We start from the raw sequence: 18,129 nt of genomic DNA, 5'->3' as shown, positions 1-18,129 counted from the left end.
CAATGAAGACCCATATAAACACCTAGATGAATTCCTTGAGATTTGCACCACTGTCAAGATTCAGAACTTTACTGATGATGCTCTAAAACTTAGATTATTCCCCTTCTCCCTTAATGATAGAGCCAAACAATGGCTGAATTCTTTAGAAGCCAACTCGATTCGTTCTTGGGATCAAATGCAACAAGAATTCCTAAAAAAATACTTTCCCATAGGAAGAACGAACCAGTTTAGACGTGCCATTACAAGCTTCTCCCAAACTGAGGGAGAAGAATTTCATGAAACTTAGGAGAGATTTCGGGACCTAATCCGTAAATGCCCTCATCATCAAATACCTAAGTGGCAGCTAGTGCAATGTTTCTATGACGGATTGACTGAACGAAACCGTCAGATGATCGATGCTGCATGCGGGGGGACTTTCATGCTTCGAAGTGAGCATGAAGCATGGCAACTATTTGAAAATCTTAATGAAAACTCCCTCCACCATGCTTTATGTTCTCGTCAAGCACCCCCGAATTTTCAAAAAAAAGGGGCCATTTGTGAAATAAGTCATTCTATGGACCTGTCTAGCAAGGTAGATGCCTTGTCCCATAAGATTGACCAACTGATAATAGGAGGACATGTTGTTAGCTCTTCCCAAGCACAAGTGTGTGCTATCTGTTCTAGCCCATCGCATCCTATTCATGAGTGCCCCTCAGCACCCCAATTCCCCGAACTCGTGCAAGAACACATCAATGCTGCCCAAACACAGCCCAGACCGGGTAATGACCCATTTTCCAATACATATAACCCGGGTTGGCGGAATCATCCAAATTTTTTTTGGAGGCAGCAAGCTTCTAATACCTCCCAACCCTTCTTCCAAAATTTTCAAAACTCTCAGAATTTTCATCTCTACCGTCCCTCAACTCAATTTCAGCATCCTCCTCCTCCAACCCAAAGAAATACAGCCTTTGAGGAGAAGGTGTTGACTGCCCTTCAAGGTTTGGAGGCAAACACACAACTATTGCACTCTCACACGCAATCAATTGCTAAGCTAGAATTCCAAATGGGTCAACTAGCTAATGCATTAAACAAGCGAGAGGAAGGTAAGCTTCCAAGTCAACCAATGAGTAATCCTAGGGGACAATACGTGGCACAAGAAACTCGACTAAATCATGAGCAAGCCAATGCTTTGACTACCCTAAGGAGTGGACGTATAATAGATAATAAGGTTGGGGAGGGTAACAATAAGGAAGGTGAAGAAGAAGAGAAGAATGTATCACATGAAAACCCAAAACCTTCTTCAGCTAGTCCACCATCTGCCACAACCCACATTCCAAAGGCTCCATTCCCTGAAGCACTTAATGCACCCTCTCCCTTTGGCAAGAAGGGAACTTCATTAGAAGAGATGATGGAGGTCTTCAAACAAGTTAAAATCAACCTCCCACTCCTTGATGCCATCAAACAAGTTCCCTCCTATGCCAAATTTCTCAAAGACCTTTGCACCCAAAAGCGGAAATCTAGGACACATGTGCCTAAAAAGATCCTCCTAACTGAGCAGGTAAGTTCCATTCTCCAACACAACACCCCTCCAAAATTCAAAGACCCTGGTGCTCCTACTATTTCTTGTGTCATAGGAAATAACTCCATCGACCGAGCACCTTTAGATCTAGGGGCAAGTGTGAATCTTCTACCCTATTCAGTCTATGAAAAATTTGGGTTGGGTGAATTGAAACCTACCTCGATATAGGGCTGTCAACGGGCCGAGCTGCTCGGGCTCGGCTCGGTAAAAGCCCGGCTCGGGCTCGGCTCGTTAGTCAAACGAGCCCGAGCCCGAGCCCAAAATGAGGCCCGTTTAAATCCGAGCCTGAGCCCGAGCTCGAGCCCGAGCAGCTCACGAGCCCAAATGAGCCCAACCAATAACCCATTCCCTCTCTCCACCGACCACCTCCTCTCTCTTTTTTTTTTTTTTCCTCTCTCCACCGACCAAACGAGCCCGAGTTCTGGGTTTTTCCAAAATCTTCCCGGCTCCCCGCTCCCGCACCCGGTGTCAGTCCCTCCCCTGAGTCCCCTCTCGCCTTCCTCCTCCGCCGACCACCGCCGATGGCCGATGCCTCGCTGCCTCCTTCCGCCGCCTGGGAAAGAAGCACGCGACTCGCGAGGCGCCTCCCCCTCTTTCTTCTCCGTTTCTCCCCCTCCCTTTTCCTCTCTTTGCCGAATCAGGGAAGGAGAAGCCCTCCTCCACCGGCGAATCAGGGAAGGAGAAGCCGGCGGTGCAGGTGCTCGCGGCCGAAGCCGGCGGTGCAGGTGCTCGCGGCCGAAGCCGGCGGCCGCCGCACGCGATGAGGTGAGTCTATTCTCTCTTTTTTTTTCTTTTTTTTTTCCTTCTTTCTTCTCTTCTTCTTCTTCTTTTCTCTCTCCTTTGTTCTTCTCTCCGACGACGAACCGTCGGGACTCGGAACCGAGCTCGGCTGCTCGTTGTTCTCTCTGACGGGCGACGGAGATGGGGGCAGGGATGGGGATGGGGATGGGGATGGCCGGCTTCTGGGTTCTTCTCTCCGGCTTCTGGGTTCTTCTCTCCGAGCTCGGCTGCTCGTTGTTCCCTCCCCTGAGTCCCCTCTCGCGGCCTCGCCTTCCTCCTCCGCCGGCCGCCGGGGCAGGCTCGGGCTCGGGCAAACGAGCCTCACGAGCTCGAGCCCGAGCCGGGGCTGTGCTAGGCGAGCCCGAGCCCGAGCCCAGTACAGGGCTCGGTACCGAGCCCGAGCCCAAGCCCGAGCCTAGATTTTTATGGAACGAGCCGAGCCGAGCCTGCTGTGGCTCGGGCTCGGCTCGGCTCGTTGACAGCCCTACCTCGATATCTTTACAATTGGCTGATCGATCGGTGAAGATACCAAGGGGGATGATTGAAGATGTTCTTGTCAAGGTAGACAAATTCTATTTTCCAGTAAATTTTATCGTCCTTGACATGGAACATGTGCCCAACCTTAAAAAACAAATTCCTGTGATCCTTGGTCGTCCCTTTTTAGCAACAGTCAATGCATGTATCAACTGTAGAACTGGGGCAATGGATATATCATTTGGGAACATGAAAATTAAGTTGAATGTGTTTCATGCCGCTGACCAACATGTGAGGAAAGATGAGTGTTGCCTAATTGACGAAATGGATGATCTTGTAGAGGAAGCCCTTCCCTATATCTTAGCAGATGACCCCCTAGAGGCATGCTTGGCCCATTTTGACATTGACAACTTTGACATAGACAAGGCCATAGAAGAAGTCAACATCTTACTCGACAATCAATCTCCCATGAGTTCCCTTCCTTGGAAGATCCGACCTGAACCTCTTCCCCCCATTGCTAGCGCACCACTTTGTCCTTCCATTGATTCTCCACCTAAACTTGAGTTGAAGCCACTTCCGACAACTCTTAAGTATGCTTTTCTAGGACCAGAAGATACTCTCCCTGTAATCATCGCGGCCAACTTATCTACGGAACAGGAAGTTAAACTTTTAAGGGTGCTAGAAGAGAATAAACATGCCATAGGATGGTCTGTAGCCGATTTGAAAGGGGTTGACCCCTCTGTTTGTATGCATCGAATTCATCTCGAAGATGATGCAAAGCCCACCCGAGAAATGCAAAGAAGACTCAATCCTAACATGAAGGAGGTAGTCAAGAAAGAAGTGGTGAAGTTATTAGATGCCGGAATCATTTATCCAATTTCTGATAGTAAGTGGGTGAGTCCGACACAAGTGGTACCCAAGAAATCAGGTATCACTGTGGTTGAAAATACGGAAGGAGAATTGATACAAACACGCACAACCACGGGTTGGCGCGTGTGCATTGACTACAGGAAACTTAATTCAATGACTAGGAAGGACCATTTTTCTCTACCTTTCATAGATCAAATTTTGGAACGGTTGGCTGGTCAAGGTTTCTACTGCTTCTTAGATGGTTATTCTGGATATAATCAAGTACCTGTTTACCCGGACGATCAAGAGAAAACCACTTTTACTTGCCCATTTGGAACATTTGCATATAGGAGGATGCCTTTTGGACTATGCAATGCACCCGCAACTTTTCAACGATGCATGATGGCCATTTTTTCAGATATGGTGGAAAACTTTCTAGAAGTGTTCATTGATGATTTCTCAGTTTTTGGCCTATCTTTTGACGATTGTCTGGACAATTTGACCTTAGTTTTGAAAAGATGTAAGGAGACCAACCTAGTATTAAGTTGGGAAAAGAGCCATTTCATGGTTCAAGAAGGCATAGTTTTAGGACACGTCGTGTCCAAGAGGGATATTGAAGTAAATAAAGCCAAAGTCGATCTTATTTCCAATCTCCCCCCACCCAAAACTGTGAAACAAATCCGATCATTCCTTGGCCATGCTGGTTTCTACCGTCGCTTCATTCAGGATTTCAGTAAGATTTCCAAACCCTTGTGCAATCTTCTGGCCAAGGACACTCCCTTTGTCTTTGATAAAGCATGCGAGGAGGCATTTGAAAATCTTCGCTCGAAATTGACCACTGCACCTATCATACAGCCCCCTAATTGGATCCTTCCATTTGAATTAATGTGTGACGCATCCGACTATGCAATTGGGGCAGTTTTAGGGCAACGGCTAGATAAAGTACCTCATGTCATCTACTACGCTAGTAAAGCACTCTCAGATGCACAATTGAACTACACCACCACTGAGAAAGAGTTACTAGCTGTAGTATTTGTGCTAGACAAGTTTCGATCTTACCTTTTAGGATCCAAGGTTACCGTATTCACTGATCATGCTGCCCTTCGACACCTTCTTGCAAAGAAGGACACCAAACCCCGTCTGATTCGATGGATTCTTTTACTACAAGAATTTGACCTAGAAATTTGTGACAAGAAAGGAACTGCAAATGTCGTAGCAGACCACTTATCTAGGATTCTTCTTGAACCCTCTAAGAATATCTCACCCTTACATGATGCTTTCCCAGATGAACAATTATTTGGGGTACAAGGAATGAAAACGCCATGGTTTGCAAACATAGTAAATTACCTTGCCATAGGACGAATTCCTGATGATTGGTCAACTCAAGACAAGAACCGATTCTTTTCACAAGTAAAGTTCTATTATTGGGATGATCCCGATCTATTCAAGTATTGTCTCGATCAAGTAATCCGTCGATGTGTCCCCGAATGCGAATTTCAAAGTATTCTTTAATTCTGCCATTCACAAGCTTGTGGGGGACATTTTGGGGGTAGAAAAACTGCAGCAAAAGTTTTACAGAGTGGATTTTATTGGCCCACTCTTTTCAAAGATGCCCATAACTTTTGCCAAACTTGTGAACGGTGCCAACGGATGGGTACCATCTCCCATAGAGATATGATGCCTCTCAATCCTATTTTAATTGTAGAAATCTTTGATGTATGGGGTATTGACTTTATGGGCCCTTTCCCGCCATCCTTTGGTTTCGAATATATTCTTGTAGGGGTTGATTATGTTTCAAAATGGGTAGAAGCTGTCGCCACTAAAACTAATAACCACAAGGTTGTGATTAAATTTTTACATGAAAACATCTTTTGTCGTTTTGGCACACCCCGAGCCATCATCAGTGATGGGGGGTCTCATTTTTGCAACCGGTCTTTCGAGGCTTTGGCTCGCAAATATAACATCACCCACAAAGTTGCTACCCCATACCATCCCCAAACAAGTGGACAAGTCGAGGTATCCAATAGGGAGTTAAAACACATCTTAGAAAAAATGGTACGTCCCGATAGGAAAGATTGGTCTCAAAGGATAAATGATGCACTCTGGGCCTATCGTACTGCCTACAAAACTCCTATTGGCATGTCTTCCTACCGATTAATTTTTGGAAAAGCTTGTCACTTACCGGTAGAACTTGAACATAGAGCTTTCTGGGCTATCAAAAAGTTTAACTTAGACATGGCAGCAGCTGGTCCTAACCGAAAACTCCAACTAAGTAAACTTGAAGAGTTGCGCAATGAGGCCTATGAAAATGCTAAAATTTATAAAGCGAGGACTAAGGCTTTTCATGATAAAAACATTAACCGTAAGTCCTTCGAACCTGGTCAAAAAGTTTGGCTATTCAATTCCAAGTTGCGACTCTTCCCGGGTAAACTTCGCTCTAGGTGGGATGGACCATTCGTAGTAAAAAATGTTTCTCCTTATGGTGCAGTAGAGATCCAACACCTCAATGGTGGACCTATTTTAAAAGTCAATGGCCAAAGGTTAAAACCTTATGTGGACTGTGTTACCGATGGGCAATTGATCGAATCCCTTAATTTGACGAACCCTGTTTATCAAAATAATTAAGGATGCACTATGTCTGGCTGAAGACAATAAACTTAGCACTTGTTGGGAGGCAACCCAATTCTCTTAAATTTCTTTAACATTGAGGACAATGTTAGGTTTAGGTTTGGGGGTATTTTTAAGTATTTTTTTTTATTTTTTGTTTTGTTTGCATCTCTTGCATTCGTTTTCACTTCATAATGTCAGGTTTATCAAAAGAAATAAAAAATATAAAAATATAAAAATATCTTTTAATAAAAAAATTGTGTTCGTTTTTACAATTAAAAAAAAATGTGTTCATTTTCATTTAGAAAATAATAATAAAAAAAATTTAAATAAAAAAAAGGTTTTTGTTTTTAAAAAACCTAATTTCTATACATTTGATGCGAGAATGATAAATACACAAGGTATATAAAATCTAAAAAGCCCAATGACTAGTCGGAAGTAATACAAATTTAAGTTCTTTTCATTAAGTCTCTCTTAGGAAGTTGTAAGCTAATTAATACTTCGAAATTTCACTACACACTGGCCGACACTTCTAAGATCTAGGCTCGACATTATGTTGATAGTATAGTAGCAACCTTGGATCCTGATAAATCATACTTATCTAATCCAAAAAAAAAAAAATATCATCAATAATAATGGATTTAGTCAGGAACATCGAAAAGGGCTACCTATTGTCAAAGGTCAAGTGGGCTTGTGATGAGAACTCCGAGCATAAGTCTATAGGGAAGTCTTGATGCCTGACACCTTATGCCAACTGGTGTAAGAGTTGTCGACTGATTGCTCGTTACACGGAGAAATCACCACAAGAGTAAAAGTACACAATTTATATGTCTTTATTATATATATATATAAAAAAAAAACTCTGTATTGACCCTGAAAAAGACAATAGTGTGAAAGCCGTCGTTGTAAAAAGTCGAGTAAACTGGAATATTACAGATAAAGCCCGTGAGGTACTAAAGTAAACATCTACAACTCTCGAAATCCTGCAGATAAGATGATTTTGAATCAGTGAGCGGGTTCTTTCGACCAATCCTTAGAAACTACTGGTATTAGCAATATTTTGGAGATCCAAATCCTTAGCTTGTGAACGGTCCAGATTTCACCAAGCACTCCAGTATAAATGAGTCTTACAACTCCCTAACGGAAGCTTAATGACTTTAACTTAGATTGCATACTAACCTAGAATTTGGGCTGACTTAGTAAATAAAACCGTGTGTGTTTTGAAACTCTTATCATTTATGTATCTTAAATTAGATTTTAACAATAATAATTAAAAAAAAGTTTTTGAAATTCTTAGCTAGTATGCATTTGGAATTTGATTTTCACTTCATAGATCAATCGATAAATAATAATAATAATAATAATAATAATAATAAAATAAAATAAAATAATCATAACAATAAATGATTTATTTTAATATTGAAGTTTGTGGGTATCATCACTGGAAACCCTCACGAGACAAAACTCGTCCACTAGGGACACCTAGGGGTTTAAAGCCTTATTGCATACGGTAAATGCAATCGTGATTCCTGCGAAAGTGAGTTAATTTCTTTTTTTTTGCTTGAGGACTAGCAAAATATAGGTTTGGGGGTGTGATAAGTGCTAAATAATGTATAAATTTATCTATTTTACATAGCACTTATTATTATTGTTATTCAAATATTTTAAATTTAAACATAAGAAAATGTGTTTCCCCTCTTCATTGCATTTTAATAAATTATTAGAGGTAATTCGAGTTTGATTTAATTATTGATTGAGCCTAATGTATGCAGGTCGACTCAAAACTCACCTGGACGAAGCCTAAACCCAATCCCATTATTTTCTTCTCTTCACACGTTCACCCATCAGAATTTCATTTTCCCCTCCCCACGTGTCCAAAGCTCCCAATCTTTTTTTCCCAACACATGGACATTTCCTTTGTTTCAGAATGGAGATCTTCTCAACGTCCATGATGAATCTCCCAACTCATCCCCAGCCATTCTGCTCCTATTCACGGAATCACCGCGCCCAGAAAGCCCTCCGCATCAGCTCGCGTCCCCGCCTCCTCACGGCTGCCTGTTTATAACCTCAAAACAGAGCCATCTTCCAATCCAACCCGATCTTCTTCCCCTAATTTCCTCCCGCGATGCAAGCTCCCCCCCCGCTTCCGCTTTCAACGAATTCCTCCCAGCCGATTGTAGGATCCATCCTCTCCGTGGATTGCATCCCAGCATCCTCACCTTCTCCTGATAGCTCCCAAGCTTATCATCTAAAATATCCTTCCATGAAGCTCCCAGCTCACATCTCGTTCATCTCCCAGCTCATCTCCAAGCATCCCGCAGCCAATCCCAACATCATCAGATTCCCCCTCGTCCCCTGTTACGCGTATCTCCTAGCATCCCATGATCTTCTCCCATGTCCGCAGATCAAGCTAACAGCCCTCATCCCGCTCGGATCACTCCACGGATTCCTCCGCATCCTCCCCTGCTTCAGCGGAATAGAGGACCAAATCTTCCCGTCGTAAGCGCTATCATCCACGGATTCAATTCTTCAACAGAGCCATCCAGCCATCCATGCTTCTCCACAGCTTGATGGATCGTTATCCCAGCCGTGGGCAACATTCCAGCATCCACATCATCCTCAACTGCCAGCCACATCGTCAACGCGATCAGCCCCAATCTTGATCCCGCAGTCAGCTCCATCGATCCAGTCGTGCATCCCGCCCCAACGATCACGCATGCGTTCTTCCTCCTCTCCACACGAAATCATGGATCCACTGTTCTTTGGTGGGGATCTATATAAGAAGGGAGGAGGATGCTCTGTGGAGGGGGGAGGCCACGGTTTGAAAAACAGAGGAGGAGCCTCTGTTCGGGAGAGAAAGAAATAAAAAAAGAGAGAAAGGAGGGGGGAAAGAGAATAGTTTTGATATTTTGGGAATAATGAGAGTTGATCAATTTCATTTGAAGATGGGAGGTCGTCCGGAAGCCATGCTCGGCTAAACGTCTAGTCTAGGGCTGGATGAAGCCCAAGCAATGTTACAGGGCATTGTAGTTCTTATTTTCTTTATTATTTTGGAGCTTGTTTAAATTCTTATTATCAATGAAAAATCCTTTTATGATGTTTAAACTTTGAGCATGCTATTTACTATTCGTGTTTGCTAAAGTAGTCTAAGATAATCCATGCCTAGGAAGATGAGGTGTGCTGCACCCTAGATTAGCATACTTAGGTAGACACTTCATGCTATACCGAAGATGGATTTTCCTAAAACTCTTTATGTTTTTATTTTAAAAGGCTTGTAGCCAATTTGCATGCCTCTCCAAAAGATAAAAATTAAGAACACAATCCCTAATACCATGCTACGCGGTGGATTCCAAACCCTAGATCCATCTACTTTGATAAATTTCAATTCGTACTCATAGATTAATTTAGTTAAATCAAGTTAGCAAATTCTTCTTCGTGATTTATTTTTAAAAGAAAAATAGCTTGTTCTTCAATCCCTGTGGACCGACACCCGTAATCACTATCCTACAGGATACGTGCTATTGCGTGGTTTATTTTTGAAATTGAAATAACCGATCATGCTCTAACTGGTAGTGTTGTTGTATGTATTGAGATAATCCTGACAGGTCACCATAGAAAAGATGATCATTTTGTGCATGCATCATGCCAAAAATTTTTAGAATTTATTGATGATTGATAGGTAGTAAGGTTCTACGTGGTGGCTGGTGGCCTTATGCCTACCCGCACCCTAGGACCGTCGCGGCGGCCCGCCGGAAGCGGGGCGGGGGTCGTGACAGATACCAACCATGGCACCCACTCTCACCTAGTTGGTGGTGTGCCCAGCCTCCAAAATCATTATGAACAACAACAACTAGCACAGAAAATGCCTCATCATCTCAAGGAGAAGAACACTAGGGGAGTTAGATATGACCTGGCGATGATTTTTTTTTCATCGCCAATAACACTTTAGCCAATGCTTGTGCCTAAACATATAAATTCTTGTATTACTTGGGCTTTTAGGTCGGGCATAGACTCGAAATTTTTTAGAAAATCAAGGCTCGATCCCGACCCAAAGCATAGTTTACTGACCCTAATTAGATTAGTTGGGCCAAAATTGGGCTAACTTGATTTATCCCAATTTGTTCCTAAGATCACTATTTACTTTCCTTTCCCTCCAGACCCTGATCTATCTTGATCCATTCAATCTCTATCAGGTCCTCCTAACCCTAGGAAGAGAGAAGATGATGCTATCATTAATGGAGTTAACTGTAGCATGGTGATTGTCATTGCCTCTACTCCTACATCGACATCGCCAAGGGCTTCTCCCGCAACGTCATTGTTGTCCACTACCTTGACTGCTGCAACTACATCCACCCCTTGTGCACCTAGGTTTGCACCAACCTTGAGTCGAAGGAACTCCTCGCCTTCTACCTTGGCCACCTCTAGCCCTCCACCTACATTATCTTCTTTGTCCAGCCGAGTTCGTCTAGACCCAGCCCCACTCCAAGATCCTCCACGTCAAGTTCCATGTCTATTGTGAGGCCCTCTATGGTGCCATCCTTGAGTAGTCTCATCTCATTGAGGTCACCGCCCATGACTAGCTCTGCCCCACCTGCTCCCAAGTCAGGCTAACCCAGACCAATGGCCCGCCACCATCTAGGTGGTTTTGATCAGATCGCATTCTCTCTTAGCAACCTGGGACCGGCAATGAGGTACTACGGTTGGTAGAGGGTGGAGAGGCAATGGAGGTGGAGAGAAGGGCAAACGAGAGTTTTCAATTAGGCACTTCAAGTCTTTGAATGATAGCTGAGAGATGTTAGACCAAGAGATCAAGAGAGAATTTGTCTATTCAATTAAATTTAGGAATTAGGAATTAGGCATTGACCAAGATCGAACCACAAAACATAAGATTAGGATTCCATTTTGATTCAACTTGGATTGAACCTAGCAGCCACAACCTGACTACTTCTCAAAATTGGGCCACTCATTGGGCTAGATACTAGGCTAGCTCCAAGCTTGACTTCGGGCTTAGCTCGAGAGCAGGCTTGGCCTCAGCCCTGCCCAAGCTAAGTATATACTTGAGCCTAGCCCAAAAAGTTGAAGGGCACCAAATTTAAGCCCAAAAAGTCGACCCCGTCCGATGGACCTTAGGTAAGTCCGAGCCTACTTCCAGCACTAGTGGGCACCCACTTGAGATGTGGGACTGCCTTAATGCAAGTAGGCAAGTAGGCAACAAGATACACGTGTGCTTTTATGTGTTGATATCTAAGTGGGCCAACATTTCAAGCCTAGTATAGCAAAGGCTCAAGAAAAAACAGACTTGCAATCTTGCTTCAGACTCCCATATTCTACTTTGCTTGGTTTAATCATGAGCTTTTATATCACAAGGACTATAATTAGAGATGGCAATTTCGACCTAACTCATTTATCTAAACGAAGCCACCTTATCTGACCCTTTAGCTTTCTGGATCATATAGAGTCACTCAATAACAACCCACCATCAAGAGGCAAATTGGTGTCAAGGCCCCCTTAACCCATGAATCATGGAAGGGTGGAACTACTTATATATTTTTGAATATATTATAAAAAGATATTTAAAAATATATTTAAAAATACATAAATTTATAAGCTATAGAATCACTGATCCCGTCTCTTAGAATTAAAAAAGATGAGTTATTGAATAAATGGTCAAAAAACTATGAAAAAGATAAACTATCTATTTAATATAAATCTAAAAACTGAATAGGCGTGGTCCTTAAATGATTGAACATAGACTTGGTTTGAGCTGAGCATTTCTAACTTGCTTGTAATTCAAGGTAGGCTTGAATTAGAACCTATGAGGTTATATGAACTCAACTTGACCCAAATTATTACAGGCCTGAACTTTAGTTAGCCTGCTAATTACGACCCCTAAGTAGGCATAGGTAACTAAAGCAACAAAAGAGCTGCATAACTTTAACAAAAGAAAAAAAGGAAAAGAAGAGCTATAAGACTGGCCCCATATTTTGGTGTATAGGAAGATGGCTTGGCATAAGTAGACTAAAATATAAAGAAATTGCTTTGAATTGTTGTTCCATTCCCTATTCTCAACTTTTTTCAACTATAAAAATGGCTAATCGGCCACAACCTCAATGATGCTACAATCAAAGAGCATAGTTCAAGAGGATGAAAAAGGGAGCATCTCAAACCAAGTTTGTGGAGAGAATCAAAGTTGTTGAACATAAAGGAGCAGCATAGTTTGAAGTTAAGAGAATGCCAATGTTGTTGAGGAATGGCACTTGTCAAAGAGATGGTCATGCAATTCTACTTGGTTGTTGCAAAGTACGAACATTCGGAGCAAGCCAGTTGTGCCTGTCTAAGTTATCGGTAGTTAGTAATCTTTTTTGGGTGGCTAGCGAAGCAAAAACTCGAATCATTGTTGGCAATGGCATTGACCATAGCTTTTCTGCCAAGTGAAAGGAAGTGCCTTATTCTAATTCCTCCAGCATCGGATGAGGGGTGCTTTGGATGTTATTTTTATGATAGGAGGATTAGACGGTGATAAGGGCAAGTCTCAAGCCATAGAGACCTAGAGTGTTGATGATCATACTGATGAACGTGTGGAGTCCAAAAATACACAATGAAGGTCCTCTTGTAGAATTATAGAGGGGCTGGTAAACCTTCTTTACCATAAGTGAGAAGACTAATTCAACTACATAATCCTAGTATTTGTGTTTTCTGTGAAGCTTGACTATTAGGTAGAAGTCTATCTCAAGCGACACCATTTGCCATCTAGTTGGTGCTTTCATATTATGGAGTCACAAGGACTTAAGGGGGGTATAAATGCTATTTGGAGTCAGGGCAATATGAAAATTAATGCTTTTAACACTTGTCTGCAACAAATTGTTGTTGTTACTAAACCAAGAAAACATCCATGTCATTGATGGTGGTTTATGCTGATCTGGAATATCAACAAAGTTGGATTCTTTGGGCAGAGGCACCTACTCTTTTTTCTTTTCTTGCGGTATATACTTAACCATTGACAATATATAATAGCTTTGCTATTAGGCGGACATTCATCATCGAGCAAACTAATTTTTTTCAAGTGTATTAGCCACGAACAAAATCAATATTATTTTTTTAATAACATTTTTATTAATGATTTAGTGAATTTTTTTATGGCTATCGGCTAATGCCTTTGTTTATAATTTGGTATTCCTCTTTCTTGCCTTATGTCGAGGATCCATGAATTTGGAGATATGATATCCATCCATGGGAAGGCTCTACCAAATCGATCTATTCAGTCATGAGGGAGATGGTTGATGTGCTATATGGGGATGATCGCCAAGTAGGCGATGCCTTCATGTTTTGGGTTTGTTTCTGATATCTCACTCCCCTTCTGCCGATTACATAATGGAAATATTGATAATTTGTTCTTTGACTCTACTTATTCTATGCACGTTTGGCAAATTATGCTTCAACGATGGAAATTTTGATGAAGCAGTGCAATTGGCTAAATGTGGTAATGCGAGATAAGGATATGTTCCTTGATCTTTTTGTTAATAGCAAATGGCAACATTCAAAAGCGCAGAATGAACTACTTTTAATTAACAGGAGAGAAGTCTTGGGAGAATTTGTCATGGAACAAGATGCATGGCTGATGCCTACAATACATAACACTCCAAATAAGAATAACCGTTCTAATTGGATGAAATTAAAACCTCCACCCTACAGATGGGTATAATCCAACGTTGATGGATCCTTCAATCAAGCATCCCCCATGGGCTGGTGCTGCTTCTGCACTTACAAGCTCTAATAGTTTAGTTTTGGCTGAAGGTACGTAGAAGTCCAAGATGAGGACCCAATGTTTGTAGTAAGAGAGACTCTGCAAATAGCTGCGGACCCACTGTTTGCAGAATTAACATGTCACAATGCTATTGCAAAATTCATAGCTTCGCGTGTTTCGTGCCAAAATAGTTTGCTACATGATTTTCCACATCAGCAAGTAATATTATAGGTAGAGGATTGGGTTGAATCTTTAGTATGAAAGAATGTTTGATTTTTTTCATATCAATTATTACATCGTGTGTAAATCTCAAAGCACTTCGAGTGCTTTTCTCTATCTGCACAAATTTTAAAGCGGCTGTTGCACAATCCAGTTGTTGTTGACATCCGAAAACAAGGCGAATCGTTAAAAGATACGATCCGAACCCCTAGTGGTACATCTGGGCCATCTCGTACCCGAAGTTCCGGCAATGCGGCATACGACCGCTGGACCCCAGCTGTCGCGAGGGACACGCGGGGGCTGCCAAGTAACGCTGCCCCTCCTTTTCCTTCCCAATTTCGAAGTTAGATTTCCAATTTACGATATATTGACATATAGCAGACACATTGCAGCACCATTAACCGTCTCATCGTCGACCAAAAGGCCAACGCCTATCCCATCACGCGGTCGTGTTCGATTCCGCGCCCAACGAGGAGTGAGCCCCTTGCCACCTGCCAAAAACAGCAATTAAAGAAGCCCCTCCGCTACCCTTGCAAAAGCACAACCCGGTCGCGTCCTCTCTGTTAGCTCCCAAGAAAGGAGGAACGTAGGCAGAAAGAAGCAAAGAGAGCCCAAGACAGACAGAAAGAGGAGAGTGAAAGAAGAGAGAGATGACGATGTTCTACGTTCTATACTACGGTCTGTTTCTGGTGTGCGCGGGGATCACCCTAGCGTATTTTGTGCGCCTTTGCACGGTGTCGTCCGAAGCGGCGGGGGAGGCTGAGGAGGAGAAGAGTAACGAAAGAGGGTTGACGGCGGAGGAGCTTGAGAAGTTGGAGGAAGGGAAGATGGCTGTGGGAGGCGGGGGAGAGTGCGCGGTGTGCCTGGAGGAGATGGCGGAAGGTTCGGCGGTGCGGGTGTTGCCGGGTTGCCGCCACGCCTTCCACCGCCACTGCGCCGACGCCTGGCTCCAACTCCACCCCGCCTGCCCCCTCTGTAGGGCCCGTCTCCTCCCTTCTCTCTCTCTCCCTCCCTCTCAACCCCAACCCCAACCGCAACCCCAATCTCCTCCATCTTGAGCCTGAGACTCTCTTCATCCCAGGCAGTAAATTAATTCTTTCTACATTCATACAGCTTCTATATATTAGTTGTAATGTAGAAGATTTTTTCTTCCTGTGTTACTTCGAAAACTAGTGCATAGGGTGTTTTCTAATGGAGTTCTTTTGAGATCCGGGTGCGATATACATATTTGTGCTCTGTCTCTTGATCATGCTTGTTCTCTCGTGTTAATGCCTGTTCTCTTGTGTCTTGGTTGATTTCTTTAAAGGGATTCTGAACCATATTCTGAATTGGAGGGTGAAGAAATCTCTGTTCGTGAGTTATTGTGTTTACTGCGGATTCGATTTCTGTAAAGCTTCAGAGTTTGGAAAGTACTTCATATATTGCGTATCATGGAAAAGGATGTTAAGCTAAAGTTATTGGTTTGAAGTGAGGATTTTAAGCCCAATCACTTTGGTTTTGAATTGGGCTGTTTGAGAAAATACATATCCACTTCGGTTACAGGGTTTAGCGTCAATTACATGGATTCTGGTTCTTGTGTTTTATTTAGTTCGTGTTATACAGCATTGGTTCCTGTGTTTGATTTAGTTGGTGGTATACAGCATTTAGATAGTTTTTATTCAGCTAAAAGGATTGAATTGTTTGTGGAAGGGTTGTGTTGCTGGTGGTCCAAACCGAGAACGATTGACACGACGGTGTGAACGGGGTTCCGCCTGAGTTGTCTTGGTTGGTGCTGGTTGCGCTCCACCTTCCGCCAAGGAACCTGCAAACAAGCCTTGCACCACCACCAGGGTGGTGATGGCCCTCCGACGGTCAAGTCAGAGGAGATTGGAGGAGGAGAGATGATAATCACAAGTGGGAGAGAGTGCTCTGGGAGGTATTGCTTACCCCCCCCCTTCTCCCCCCAGCCGCATATATGCCTGGCTGGGAGGTCTCTCAGGGGGGTTTGTCGTCGTGGGGCACGATAGAATGGCCACTGACATGGCCGTTACGGGGCGTCGTGGAGCAGCGCCGGGTACGGTCATGGCAGGGCGTAGTGGAGCTCCGCTTTGTACGGTCGATACAGGAGATCGTGGGCAGCATCGGGTACAGCCGTTGCAGGGAGTAGTGGAGCAGGAGGCCGCGGCGTGCCTCTGGAGAATAGCCTGTCGTTATCAAAAGATCTCCGATTCGGGGTCGGAATGCTGGATCATAGGGCAGCCGACCCGGGGTCGGGCTGCGGAGCCGAGGAGGTCCGACTCGGGGTCGGAGTGCTGGATCATAGGGCAGCCGACCCGGGGTCGGGCTGCGGAGCCGAGGAGGTCCGACTCGGGGTCGGAGTGCTGGATCATAGGGCAGCCGACCCGGGGTCGGGCTGCGGAGCCGAGGAGGTCCGACTCGGGGTCGGAGTGCTGGATCATAGGGCAGCTGTAGCTTTCCTGGATATGCGTGCCGATCACGTGGGGCATGGCGGCTCAATTCCCCCATAACAGTAGCCCCCCGCTTCCGAGCCTGGAACCAGAAGGGGAACAGGTGAAGGGAGTGATGTTTCGAGATTGCCGCCATCCTTCGGAGAGGCGCGCGCGCTTCAAGCTTCCCGCCTTCTTTATGGCGTATGGCGGTTGCTGCTGACCTGGCAACCTGAGGATTTCGGCGGACATCCTTCCTTAATGGTGTCGATTCGCCTTTGGGGTGCGAGCGACCCTTCGGCGGCCAGGCGTCTTCTGGCGTCATCGAGGTGTCACTTGCCCTTTCGCCTATTTAATCGGGGGCCCTCCCCCGTCCGTCTTCTTCTTTACGGACATTTTCGAGTTTCTCCTTTGCGCTACCGTTGTTGCCGCCGAAACGTTCGCTTGCTTTTCCTTTGACGCTCTCGGAGCCGTTCTTCCTCCTCTTCAAGTGAGTTTCCCACTCTTCTACTTTGAGCTCTTCATACTTTTTCTTTTTGTACTAGTGCACCCCAGTCGTTCCGGCCTTTCCGTCCTTCTTGACCCCGTCCTGACCGTAGATTGGCCATTAGGGATGGGCGAAGTGGGAGCAGATAGCATCAAATCAAAACTGGTCGCCGAGGACTTAGACGGATTTGTGGCTCGGTACCACCTTCCCGAGGCCTGCAATGTCACGCTCCCAGGGCCTGAGGAGAGGATGTCTCATCCTCCCCGAGGGAAGATCGCCATCAATGAGGGCATCCTCCAAGCCGGGTTCCGCTTTCCCCCTTCAGACCTAGTCTTACAGGTGCTCCGGGGTTTAGGAATGGCACCGACGCAACTGGTGCCGAACTCGTGGCGTGCTCTGACGGTCTTCCAGGTTCTCTGTCGCTTGCATGCGATTCCCGCCACCTTGAACGTTTTCTGGGAGCTCTACGGCCTGAGCGGCCACCCCCAGGACAAAGGGTGGTGGTGCTTCGCAGCGCGGCGAGGGTGCGGCCTTGTCAAGGAGGGTCCTACCTCCATTCACCACTGGAAGGAGCGCTTCTTTTTCGTTGATGCAGACCCCTCCTGGGAAATCAGGGCAATCTGGGGGACGCCGGTGAAGTCCCCAATTGGCCTGTCGAAGTTGTCGAGGGAGGAATCCGAGGGCGTCGCCGCCTTGAAGGGGTTGGTCGCCGAGGGCCAGCTTCCCCCGGTGGGCCGCCTCATTTCTGAGGATACCTTGGTGAACGTCGGTTTGAGCTCGGTCCCCACCGACCGTGAGTCCGCCATCGTTTCTTTAGCTCTTTTCTTCTCTTTCGTTCCTTTTTCCTTTCGGTTTCTCAGTCCCTGACCATCCCGTCCTTCTTGCAGAGGTCGACGACGTCATGCGGTCGGTGAAGTCGAAGGCCGTTGGTAGGGCGTCCCTGCTGGAAGCAGTCCGGAGGAGGAAACGAGCTCTTCCGAGCGGG

At 44.8% G+C, this 18,129-nt stretch overlaps 1 non-coding gene across 1 annotated transcript; it reads right to left on the bottom strand.

The window, feature by feature from the left end:
- Positions 1-224: 224 nt before the first annotated feature.
- Positions 225-330, bottom strand: LOC148703405 (small nucleolar RNA R71). The gene has a single exon (XR_015987777.2). It is a non-coding gene; the product is annotated as a small nucleolar RNA R71 (small nucleolar RNA).
- Between the last annotated feature and the right edge of the window lie 17,799 nt (positions 331-18,129).

Source organism: Phoenix dactylifera, chromosome 5 (genome assembly GCF_051530095.1).
Source record: "Phoenix dactylifera cultivar Ajwa chromosome 5, Ajwa_hap1_PhDact_Kaust_v1.1, whole genome shotgun sequence".
NCBI classification, from domain to species: Eukaryota; Viridiplantae; Streptophyta; class Magnoliopsida; order Arecales; family Arecaceae; genus Phoenix; species Phoenix dactylifera.
Note: the sequence above shows the minus strand (reverse complement) of the source record. Positions and strands in the feature narration are given on the sequence as shown.